The 12490-nt window shown below is 48.3% G+C and overlaps 5 non-coding genes across 5 annotated transcripts; all 5 read right to left on the bottom strand.

Annotated features, from left to right (window-relative positions):
• Positions 1-1333: 1333 nt before the first annotated feature.
• On the bottom strand, positions 1334-1445 carry TRNAL-CAA (transfer RNA leucine (anticodon CAA)). Its single transcript has 2 exons — positions 1408-1445; positions 1334-1379 (listed from the first exon to the last, which is right to left on the bottom strand). It is a non-coding gene; the product is annotated as a tRNA-Leu (tRNA).
• A 305-nt stretch (positions 1446-1750) lies between these two features.
• TRNAV-CAC (transfer RNA valine (anticodon CAC)) lies at positions 1751-1823 on the bottom strand. Its single transcript has one exon. It is a non-coding gene; the product is annotated as a tRNA-Val (tRNA).
• Positions 1824-5794: 3971 nt separating this feature from the next.
• On the bottom strand, positions 5795-5866 carry TRNAP-AGG (transfer RNA proline (anticodon AGG)). Its single transcript has one exon. It is a non-coding gene; the product is annotated as a tRNA-Pro (tRNA).
• A 3050-nt stretch (positions 5867-8916) lies between these two features.
• TRNAV-CAC (transfer RNA valine (anticodon CAC)) lies at positions 8917-8989 on the bottom strand. The gene has a single exon. It is a non-coding gene; the product is annotated as a tRNA-Val (tRNA).
• A 388-nt stretch (positions 8990-9377) lies between these two features.
• TRNAP-AGG (transfer RNA proline (anticodon AGG)) lies at positions 9378-9449 on the bottom strand. The gene has a single exon. It is a non-coding gene; the product is annotated as a tRNA-Pro (tRNA).
• Positions 9450-12490: the final 3041 nt, after the last annotated feature.

Here is a 12490-nt window from a genome sequence, read left to right as displayed (position 1 = left end):
AGGGCCAATGTTCATGACGCTCAAAGCTGAGCCTTCCGGAACACGATCTCTTCCCTTGGAAGAAAGGAACTGGGATCACTTTCATTCCAAGAGGTGATTTCAGAACTGGACCCGAAATTACCATGGAGAAGCACTGTGCATTTAATGTTCCTACGAGCACTGCTGCTCCAGCACAGAAAAGCAGTTGCAAAGAAATCTCGCATACCTTCATGATGCTAAACCGTCTCGACGCCAGTATAAAGCATGTATTGCAATGCAACATGACATCTTACAAGAGTGAAAAGCAGAAATACTCCTGTTTAAAACACAGACTGAACCTATAAAGGTAGGGGTTTGTCTGGGATTTGAACCGAGGTCCTCTCACACCCGAAGCGAGAATCATACCCCTATACCAACTAGACTGCCGCTGCATAGTCATTTGAAACATCTTCTGAAGCGTCTTTCCGAAAAGCAGGCCATTTGGAGGCTCTCTCTCTCTAAGCATGCCATAGCAATTGATGTTTTCTGTCAAGGATTTTTTGTTTGTCTCTAGCAAGGCAAGAGGTAGTCAAAATGCCCTGTGCCAGTGAGCTGAACTAGGGCACTGATGTGAAAAGCAGACCCTTTCTGGTAGTTGTAACCCGCTGCAAGTCATGGACCCTTGCACCTTAGACTTCCCAACCAGAAGCACTGAAGGGCCTGCTAGCTCTTGAGCCAGAGGAGCATGCCTCTTGGATTCAAGCACACTTGCTCGATCAGCGCTCGATCAGGCTTGATCAGGCGACATTTATATTAGTGGCTCATAGGCCTGAAACACTCACCTGGGAGACGCAGGGTGGCTGATTTCCCGGAATGGCCCTTGATGGGGAAATCACCTCCTTTCCCCCGCCTCATTTCAGAATTGTGTGCTAGTCGCAAGACAGTGTTCAGGGGTTCATGGGTACTGCCTACTCCCAGCTGCCTCTCTGTCTTCTTCATGTAAATTGCAAGTCACGAAGAGGCACCATTGCCAATATGCTCCACCCACCTTACCAAGAAACCTAGTTTGAGCTTGTCTGCCTGTGTTGTTGCAGGGGCAGTGTCTTCTTTGCCCAAAAGGTGGCAGGAGAGCCTCACTTCAAACGATAGAATCAACTGCTTAAGTAGAAACCAGCATGGTAGTTACTGTCATAAAGTGCAGCTCTAACAGAAGGTGTGCCTGAGACGCCCCTTCCAGTAATACACAGAATTTTGATTGAGGGCCCAGCCGATGGGTTGGTGGATTTCTCCTCACATGCCACAGCAGCTTCCAAAGATAGTGGTGTGAGGAGCTGGCTCTGCAAGCAGAGCAAGATTTAAGGGAAGAAAATACACCTGTCAGAAGTGGGATTTGAACCCACGCCTCCATGAAGAGACCAGAAGGCTCAGCTTCACTGAAGATCAAGCTCTCTTGAGTCTGGCGCCTTAGACCACTCGGCCATCCTGACAGCCAAAACAGTGTGCAGGTCGGACTCTTCAGTCTGCACTTGTTGATTTTGCCGCTTGCAATGTTCCTATCAAAGTCACAGCTTTAAAGGCCCCACAATATAACATGGCCAAGAAAAAAAAAAAAACAGAACAAGAAACAATGCACATGCACGACCACCGAGGGATGCAGATAACTTTTTAGCGTCCTGCAATAGTAAAGCACGTTTTACACAGGTCACAAGTTTTTCAAGGTAATTTCTGTCTAAGTGTGCATTGAGAGAGACTGAGGTTTTAGGGAGCAAACACAAAAGCTGCTGCTTCCAAGTGTTTCTGCCCGGTCTCGAACCAGGGACCTTTCACGTGTGAGGCAAACGTGATAACCACTACACTACAGAAACAAGCTTGCTGGTTTGACTGAAGGAGCACAGTTCCCCTCATATGTTTGCACGATTTCCTCTATACTTTATCAGCAGTTGCTCGGAATGCGAGGGGTAAGTGTGAAAATTGCAGCGGTGTCAGCCAGCATGCATACACTCAGACGTCCTGAAAAATCCCACAGCTGCGGGCAGAGACAGACAAATATCTGATGCCTAAATGCCAGGAAAGAGAGCCTGTGAAATCATCACACAGGGCGCACTGAGAGCAAGCAGGAAGGAAGCCAAGGCATTGTAATCCATTTTTCGCCTGAGGCAAAAAATATGTTTTGCGCAACAATGCTTCGAGTGGAATGAGAAATGTTGAGGGGTTGTGTATTTTGAGCAGGATTTGATTGTTTTCCACTAAAATGGGTTCGTCTGGGATTTGAACCCGGGACCTCTCGCACCCTAAGAGAGAATCATACCCCTAGACCAACGAGCCTGGGCACAGAAGTGCAACGGCTCCGACCCTGCTCGGAGGTTTGGTGACAGAGAGTGGGAGACTACATCCCAAAGCAAGAAACTGCACATGGTGCTCTCTTCTGCAATACGACTAGAGTCATTTGCATGGTCTTCATCGAACATGACATAAAAAGCCTCTATCCTTTAGACATTTTGGCCCAGATTTACAAGAAAATGACTAAGCGCGACGCTGTGCCAAATTTTCAAGCCCCACGCGCCGTCATTTTCAAAATGCAGGGAAGCGCCGTATTTAGTAGAATACAGCGCACCCCTGTGCTTCCCCCTGCGCCAGCTCTAAATTAGCTGCTGAGCGCCAATGCAGCCGTTCTTGCACCATGGTACAAGGATGACTGCGTTGAGGGGGAAATTGTTTTTGTGCAGGAAGGGACACCTTCCTGCCCAAAAAAAAAATCTTCAATGGTGATTTGCTCTTACTTCTATGTGTGCTGCAGAATGCATCAAACATAGAAAGAGCAAAAACAAGGAGAAATGAAAACATTTCTCCTCAGTGCGCCACTCTAACGACACCCCTGGGATGGCGTTGGATTTTGGCACTGACGCAGATTTACGCCAACTCCTAAATCTGGAGCAGCATCAAAATGCTATGGTGTTGCTGTGGCACACTCCCAACAACACCCATTGCACGCCCCTTCCAGGGAACGCACTGCGTGCTAAGGGGCCGTATTTACAAGGTGGTGTTAAGCCACAAAAAGTGGCTGAACGCCATCTGGTAAATACCGCGCAGTGCATAGTGCCACCGGGGCGTCACTAAAAGTGATGCTCCGGTGGCGATAGGGCCTTGTAAGTCTGGCACTTTATTTGCTCAAGGTGTGTGTTCTTGGTGAGGGCAGGAAAGCTATTTTCGCTCTCGTACCTTCCTTCCTTGGCTGGCTTGAATGCTGTAGGCTCAGGCTTCATTGCAAAGGTCAAACAGTGAGCAACTGACTGCCGTAAGCTGGCGCAACTCCTCTTGGTGAGCTGTGACAGATGCCCCAGGAGCGTAGTACCTCACGATGGTGAGGGATAGACACAGTCTCTTTTATCTCAGCTTGCCTGTCAGGTGAGGCAGGAAATGCAAATACTGTGAAAAAGCCCAGCGACTCGAACCAGGGACCTTTCGCATGTGAGGTGTGCATGATAACCACTACACTACACAAACAGACACACTTGCCTGCTTGCTTCATGTGGCTATACATTGTACTGGAACCACCACACTATGGAAACAGACACACCTGCTTGCTTTATGTGGCTATGCATTGGACTGGGATGCAAGGATGAGGGCCAATGTTCATGACGCTCAAAGCTGAGCCTTCCGGAACACGATCTCTTCCCTTGGAAGAAAGGAACTGGGATCACTTTCATTCCAAGAGGTGATTTCAGAACTGGACCCGAAATTACCATGGAGAAGCACTGTGCATTTAATGTTCCTACGAGCACTGCTGCTCCAGCACAGAAAAGCAGTTGCAAAGAAATCTTGCATACCTTCATGATGCTGAACCGTCTCGACGCCAGTATAAAGCATGTATTGCATTGCAACATGACATCTTACAAGAGTGAATAGCAGAAATACTCCTGTTTAAAACACAGACTGAACCTATAAAGGTAGGGGTTTGTCTGGGATTTGAACCAAGGTCCTCTCACACCCGAAGCGAGAATCATACCCCTATACCAACTAGACTGCCGCTGCATAGTCATTTGAAACATCTTCTGAAGCGTCTTTCAGAAAAGCAGGGCCATTTGGAGGCTCTCTCTCTCTAAGCGTGCCATAGCAATTGATGTTTTCTGTCAAGGATTTTTTGTTTGTCTCTAGCAAGGCAAGAGGTAGTCAAAATGCCCTGTGCCAGTGAGCTGAACTAGGGCACTGATGTGAAAACCAGACCATTTCTGGTAGTTGTAACCCGCTGCAAGTCATGGACCCTTGCACCTTAGATTTCCGAACCAAAAGCACTGAAGGGCCTGCTAGCTCTTGAGCCAGAGGAGCATGCCTCTTGGATTCAAACACACTTGCTCGATCAGCGCTCGATCAGGCTTGATCAGGCGAGATTTATATTAGTGGCTCATAGGCCTGAAACACTCACCTGGGAGACGCAGGGTGGCTGATTTCCCGGAATGGCCCTTGATGGGGAAATCACCTCCTTTCCCCCGCCTCATTTCAGAATTGTGTGCTAGTCGCAAGACAGTGTTCAGGGGTTCATGGGTACTGCCTACTCCCAGCTGCCTCTCTGTCTTCTTCATGTAAATTGCAAGTCACGAGGAGGCACCATTGCCAATATGCTCCGCCCACCTAACCAAGAAACCTAGTTTGAGCTTGTCTGCCTGTGTTGTTGCAGGGGCAGTGTCTTCTTTGCCCAAAAGGTGGCAGGAGAGCCTCACTTCAAACGATAGAATCAACTGCTTAAGTAGAAACCAGCATGGTAGTTACTGTCATAAAGTGCAGCTCTAACAGAAGGTGTGCCTGAGACGCCCCTTCCAGTAATACACAGAATTTTGATTGAGGGCCCAGCCGATGGGTTGGTGGATTTCTCCTCACATGCCACAGCAGCTTCCAAAGATAGTGGTGTGAGGAGCTGGCTCTGCAAGCAGAGCAAGATTTAAGGGAAGAAAATACACCTGTCAGAAGTGGGATTTGAACCCACGCCTCCATGAAGAGACCAGAAGGCTCAGCTTCACTTAAGATCAAGCTTTCTTGAGTCTGGTGCCTTAGACCACTCGGCCATCCTGACAGCCAAAACAGTGTGCAGGTCGGACTCTTCAGTCTGCACTTGTTGATTTTGCCGCTTGCAATGTTCCTATCAAAGTCACAGCTTTAAAGGCCCCACAATATAACATGGCCAAGAAAAAAAAAAAAAAACAGAACAAGAAACAATGCACATGCACGACCACCGAGGGATGCAGATAACTTTTTAGCGTCCTGCAATAGTAAAGCACGTTTTACACAGGTCACAAGTTTTTAAAGGTCATTTCTGTCTAAGTGTGCATTGAGAGAGACTGAGGTTTTAGGGAGCAAACACAAAAGCTGCTGCTTCCAAGTGTTTCTGCCCCGTCTCGAACCGGGGACCTTTCGCGTGTGAGGCGAACGTGATAACCACTAAACTACAGAAACAAGCTTGCTGGTTTGACTGAAGGAGCACAGTTCCCCTCATATGTTTGCACGATTTCCTCTATACTTTATCAGCAGTTGCTCGGAATGCGAGGGGTAAGTGTGAAAATTGCAGCGGTGTCAGCCAGCATGCATACACTCAGACGTCCTGAAAAATCCCACAGCTGCGGGCAGAGACAGACAAATATCTGATGCCTAAATGCCAGGAAGGAGAGCCTGTGAAATCATCACACAGGGTGCACTGAGAGCAAGCAGGAAGGAAGCCAAGGCATTGTAATCCATTTTTCGCCTGAGGCAAAAAATATGTTTTGCGCAACAAAGCTTCGAGTGGAATGAGAAATGTTGAGGGGTTGTGTATTTTGAGCAGGATTTGATTGTTTTCTGCTAAAATGGGTTCGTCCGGGATTTGAACCCGGGACCTCTCGCACCCTAAGCGAGAATCATACCCCTAGACCAACGAGCCTGGGCACAGAAATGCAACGGCTCCGACCCTGCTCGGAGGTTTGGTGACAGAGAGTGGGAGACTACATCCCAAAGCAAGAAACTGCACATGGTGCTCTCTTCTGCAGTACGACTAGAGTCATTTGCATGGTCTTGATCGAACATGACATAAAAAGCCTCTATCCTTTAGACATTTTGGCCCAGATTTACAAGAAAATGACTAAGCGCGACGCTGTGCCAAATTTGCAAGCCCCACGCGCCGTCATTTTCAAAATGCAGGGAAGCGCCGTATTTAGTAGAATACAGCGCACCCCTGTGCTTCCCCCTGCGCCAGCTCTAAATTAGCTGCTGAGCGCCAATGCAGCCGTTCTTGCACCATGGTACAAGGATGACTGCGTTGAGGGGGAAATTGTTTTTGTGCAGGAAGGGACACCTTCCTGCCCAAAAAAAAAATCTTCAATGGTGATTTGCTCTTACTTCTATGTGTGCTGCAGAATGCATCACACATAGAAAGAGCAAAAACAAGGAGAAATGAAAACATTTCTCCTCAGTGCGCCACTCTAACGACACCCCTGGGATGGCGTTGGATTTTGGCGCTGACGCAGATTTACGCCAACTCCTAAATCTGGAGCAGCATCAAAATGCTATGGTGTTGCTGTGGCACACTCCCAACAACACCCATTGCACGCCCCTTCCAGGGAACGCGCTCCGTGCTAAGGGGACGTATTTACAAGGTGGTGTTAAGCCACAAAAAGTGGCTGAACACCATCTTGTAAATACCGCGCAGTGCATAGTGCCACCGGGGCGTCACTAAAAGTGATGCTCCGGTGGCGATAGGGCCTTGTAAGTCTGGCACTTTATTTGCTCAAGGTGTGTGTTCTTGGTGAGGGCAGGAAAGCTATTTTCGCTCTCGTACCTTCCTTCCTTGGCTGGCTTGAATGCTGTAGGCTCAGGCTTCATTGCAAAGGTCAAACAGTGAGCAACTGACTGCCGTAAGCTGGCGCAACTCCTCTTGGTGAGCTGTGACAGATGCCCCAGGAGCGTAGTACCTCACGATGGTGAGGGATAGACACAGTCTCTTTTATCTCAGCTTGCCTGTCAGGTGAGGCAGGAAATGCAAGTACTGTGAAAAAGCCGAGCGACTCGAACCAGGGACCTTTCGCATGTGAGGTGCGCATGATAACCACTACACTACAAAAACAGACACACTTGCCGGCTTGCTTCATGTGGCTATGCATTGTACTGGAACCACCACACTATGGAAACAGACACACCTGCTTGCTTTATGTGGCTATGCATTGGACTGGGATGCAAGGATGAGGGCCAATGTTCATGACGCTCAAAGCTGAGCCTTCCGGAACATGATCTCTTCCCTTGGAAGAAAGGAACTGGGATCACTTTCATTCCAAGAGGTGATTTCAGAACTGGACCCGAAATTACCATGGAGAAGCACTGTGCATTTAATGTTCCTACGAGCACTGCTGCTCCAGCACAGAAAAGCAGTTGCAAAGAAATCTCGCATACCTTCATGATGCTAAACCGTCTCGACGCCAGTATAAAGCATGTATTGCATTGCAACATGACATCTTACAAGAGTGAAAAGCAGAAATACTCCTGTTTAAAACACAGACTGAACCTATAAAGGTAGGGGTTTGTCTGGGATTTGAACCGAGGTCCTCTCACACCCGAAGCGAGAATCATACCCCTATACCAACTAGACTGCCGCTGCATAGTCATTTGAAACATCTTCTGAAGCGTCTTTCAGAAAAGCAGGGCCATTTGGAGGCTCTCTCTCTCTAAGCGTGCCATAGCAATTGATGTTTTCTGTCAAGGATTTTTTGTTTGTCTCTAGCAAGGCAAGAGGTAGTCAAAATGCCCTGTGCCAGTGAGCTGAACTAGGGCACTGATGTGAAAAGCAGACCCTTTCTGGTAGTTGTAACCCGCTGCAAGTCATGGACCCTTGCACCTTAGACTTCCCAACCAGAAGCACTGAAGGGCCTGCTAGCTCTTGAGCCAGAGGAGCATGCCTCTTGGATTCAAGCACACTTGCTCGATCAGCGCTCGATCAGGCTTGATCAGGCGACATTTATATTAGTGGCTCATAGGCCTGAAACACTCACCAGGGAGACGCAGGGTGGCTGATTTCCCGGAATGGCCCTTGATGGGGAAATCACCTCCTTTCCCCCGCCTCATTTCAGAATTGTGTGCTAGTCGCAAGACAGTGTTCAGGGGTTCATGGGTACTGCCTACTCCCAGCTGCCTCTCTGTCTTCTTCATGTAAATTGCAAGTCACGAAGAGGCACCATTGCCAATATGCTCCACCCACCTTACCAAGAAACCTAGTTTGAGCTTGTCTGCCTGTGTTGTTGCAGGGGCAGTGTCGTCTTTGCCCGAAAGGTGGCAGGAGAGCCTCACTTCAAACGATAGAATCAACTGCTTAAGTAGAAACCAGCATGGTAGTTACTTTCATAAAGTGCAGCTCTAACAGAAGGTGTGCCTGAGACGCCCCTTCCAGTAATACACAGAATTTTGATTGAGGGCCCAGCCGATGGGTTGGTGGATTTCTCCTCACATGCCACAGCAGCTTCCAAAGATAGTGGTGTGAGGAGCTGGCTCTGCAAGCAGAGCAAGATTTAAGGGAAGAAAATACACCTGTCAGAAGGGGGATTTGAACCCACGCCTCCATGAAGAGACCAGAAGGCTCAGCTTCACTGAAGATGAAGCTCTCTTGAGTCTGGCGCCTTAGACCACTCGGCCACCCTGACAGCCAAAGCAGTGTGCAGGTCGGACTCTTCAGTCTGCACTTGTTGATTTTGCCGCTTGCAATGTTCCTATCAAAGTCACAGCTTTAAAGGCCCCACAATATAACATGGCCAAGAAAAAAAAAAAAAAACAGAACAAGAAACAATGCACATGCACGACCACCGAGGGATGCAGATAACTTTTTAGCGTCCTGCAATAGTAAAGCACGTTTTACACAGGTCACAAGTTTTTCAAGGTAATTTCTGTCTAAGTGTGCATTGAGAGAGACTGAGGTTTTAGGGAGCAAACACAAAAGCTGCTGCTTCCAAGTGTTTCTGCCCTGTCTCGAACCGGGGACCTTTCGCGTGTGAGGCGAACGTGATAACCACTACACTACAGAAACAAGCTTCCTGGTTTGACTGAAGGAGCACAGTTCCCCTCATATGTTTGCACGATTTCCTCTATACTTTATCAGCAGTTGCTCGGAATGCGAGGGGTAAGTGTGAAAATTGCAGCGGTGTCAGCCAGCATGCATACACTCAGACGTCCTGAAAAATCCCACAGCTGCGGGCAGAGACAGACAAATATCTGATGCCTAAATGCCAGGAAGGAGAGCCTGTTAAATCATCACACAGGGCGCACTGAGAGCAAGCAGGAAGGAAGCCAAGGCATTGTAATCCATTTTTCGCCTGAGGCAAAAAATATGTTTTGCGCAACAATGCTTCGAGTGGAATGAGAAATGTTGAGGGGTTGTGTATTTTGAGCAGGATTTGATTGTTTTCCGCAAAAATGGGCTCGTCCGGGATTTGAACCCGGGACCTCTCGCACCCTAAGCGAGAATCATACCCCTAGACCAACGAGCCTGGGCACACAAATGCAACAGCTCCGACCCTGCTCGGAGGTTTGGTGACAGAGAGTGGGAGACTACATCCCAAAGCAAGAAACTGCACATGGTGCTCTCTTCTGCAGTACGACTAGAGTCATTTGCATGGTCTTCATCGAACATGACATAAAAAGCCTCTATCCTTTAGACATTTTGGCCCAGATTTACAAGAAAATGACTAAGCGCGACGCTGTGCCAAATTTGCAAGCCCCACGCGCCGTCATTTTCAAAATGCAGGGAAGCGCCGTATTTAGTAGAATACAGCGCACCCCTGTGCTTCCCCCTGCGCCAGCTCTAAATTAGCTGCTGAGCGCCAATGCAGCCGTTCTTGCACCATGGTACAAGGATGACTGCGTTGAGGGGGAAATTGTTTTTGTGCAGGAAGGGACACCTTCCTGCCCAAAAAAAAAATCTTCAATGGTGATTTGCTCTTACTTCTATGTGTGCTGCAGAATGCATCACACATAGAAAGAGCAAAAACAAGGAGAAATGAAAACATTTCTCCTCAGTGCGCCACTCTAACGACACCCCTGGGATGGCGTTGGATTTTGGCGCTGACGCAGATTTACGCCAACTCCTAAATCTGGAGCAGCATCAAAATGCTATGGTGTTGCTGTGGCACACTCCCAACAACACCCATTGCACGCCCCTTCCAGGGAACGCGCTGCGTGCTAAGGGGCCGTATTTACAAGGTGGTGTTAAGCCACAAAAAGTGGCTGAACGCCATCTTGTAAATACCGCGCAGTGCATAGTGCCACCGGGGCGTCACTAAAAGTGATGCTCCGGTGGCGATAGGGCCTTGTAAGTCTGGCACTTTATTTGCTCAAGGTGTGTGTTCTAGGTGAGGGCAGGAAAGTTATTTTCGCTCTTGTACCTTCCTTCCTTTGCTGGCTTGAATGCTGTAGGCTCAGGCTTCATTGCAACGGTCAAACAGTGAGCAACTGACTGCCGTAAGCTGGCGCAACTCCTCTTGGTGAGCTGTGACAGATGCACCAGGAGCGTAGTACCTCACGATGGTGAGGGATAGACACAGTCTCTTTTATCTCAGCTTGCCTGTCAGGTGAGGCAGGAAATGCAAGTACTGTGAAAAAGCCCAGCGACTCGAACCAGGGACCTTTCGCATGTGAGGTGCGCATGATAACCACTACACTACACAAACAGACACACTTGCCGGCTTGCTTCATGTGGCTATGCATTGTACTGGAACCACCACACTATGGAAACAGACACACCTGCTTGCTTTATGTGGCTATGCATTGGACTGGGATGCAAGGATGAGGGCCAATGTTCATGACGCTCAAAGCTGAGCCTTCGGGAACACGATCTCTTCCCTTGGAAGAAAGGAACTGGGATCACTTTCATTCCAAGAGGTGATTTCAGAACTGGACCCGAAATTACCATGGAGAAGCACTGTGCATTTAATGTTCCTACGAGCACTGCTGCTCCAGCACAGAAAAGCAGTTGCAAAGAAATCTTGCATACCTTCATGATGCTAAACCGTCTCAACGCCAGTATAAAGTATGTATTGCATTGCAACATGACATCTTACAAGAGTGAAAAGCAGAAATACTCCTGTTTAAAACACAGACTGAACCTATAAAGGTAGGGGTTTGTCTGGGATTTGAACCGAGGTCCTCTCACACCCGAAGCGAGAATCATACCCCTATACCAACTAGACTGCCGCTGCATAGTCATTTGAAACATCTTCTGAAGCGTCTTTCCGAAAAGCAGGGCCATTTGGAGGCTCTCTCTCTCTAAGCGTGCCATAGCAATTGATGTTTTCTGTCAAGGATTTTTTGTTTGTCTCTAGCAAGGCAAGAGGTAGTCAAAATGCCCTGTGCCAGTGAGCTGAGCTAGGGCACTGATGTGAAAAGCAGACCCTTTCTGGTAGTTGTAACCCGCTGCAAGTCATGGACCCTTGCACCTTAGACTTCCCAACCAGAAGCACTGAAGGGCCTGCTAGCTCTTGAGCCAGAGGAGCATGCCTCTTGGATTCAAGCACACTTGCTCGATCAGCACTCGATCAGGCTTGATCAGGCGAGATTTATATTAGTGGCTCATAGGCCTGAAACACTCACCTGGGAGACGCAGGGTGGCTGATTTCCCGGAATGGCCCTTGATGGGGAAATCACCTCCTTTCCCCCGCCTCATTTCAGAATTGTGTGCTAGTCGCAAGACAGTGTTCAGGGGTTCATGGGTACTGCCTACTCCCAGCTGCCTCTCTGTCTTCTTCATGTAAATTGCAAGTCACGAAGAGGCACCATTGCCAATATGCTCCGCCCACCTTACCAAGAAACCTAGTTTGAGCTTGTCTGCCTGTGTTGTTGCAGGGGCAGTGTCTTCTTTGCCCAAAAGGTGGCAGGAGAGCCTCACTTCAAACGATAGAATCAACTGCTTAAGTAGAAACCAGCATGGTATTTACTGTCATAAAGTGCAGCTCTAACAGAAGGTGTGCCTGAGACGCCCCTTCCAGTAATACACAGAATTTTGATTGAGGGCCCAGCCGATGGGTTGGTGGATTTCTCCTCACATGCCACAGCAGCTTCCAAAGATAGTGGTGTGAGGAGCTGGCTCTGCAAGCAGAGCAAGATTTAAGGGAAGAAAATACACCTGTCAGAAGTGGGATTTGAACCCACGCCTCCATGAAGAGACAAGAAGGCTCAGCTTCACTGAAGATCAAGCTCTCTTGAGTTTGGCGCCTTAGACCACTCGGCCATCCTGACAGCCAAAACAGTGTGCAGGTCGGACTCTTCAGTCTGCACTTGTTGATTTTGCCGCTTGCAATGTTCCTATCAAAGTCACAGCTTTAAAGGCCCCTCAATATAACATGGCCAAGAAAAAAAAAAAAAAACAGAACAAGAAACAATGCACATGCACGACCACCGAGGGATGCAGATAACTTTTTAGCGTCCTGCAATAGTAAAGCACGTTTTACACAGGTCACAAGTTTTTAAAGGTCATTTCTGTCTAAGTGTGCATTGAGAGAGACTGAGGTTTTAGGGAGCAAACACAAAAGCTGCT

The sequence above is a fragment of the Pleurodeles waltl genome, unplaced genomic scaffold, assembly GCF_031143425.1.
Source record: "Pleurodeles waltl isolate 20211129_DDA unplaced genomic scaffold, aPleWal1.hap1.20221129 scaffold_91, whole genome shotgun sequence".
NCBI classification, from domain to species: domain Eukaryota; kingdom Metazoa; phylum Chordata; class Amphibia; order Caudata; family Salamandridae; genus Pleurodeles; species Pleurodeles waltl.
The sequence above is the reverse complement of the archived record's forward strand: the minus strand, read 5'-3'. Positions and strand labels throughout refer to the sequence as shown.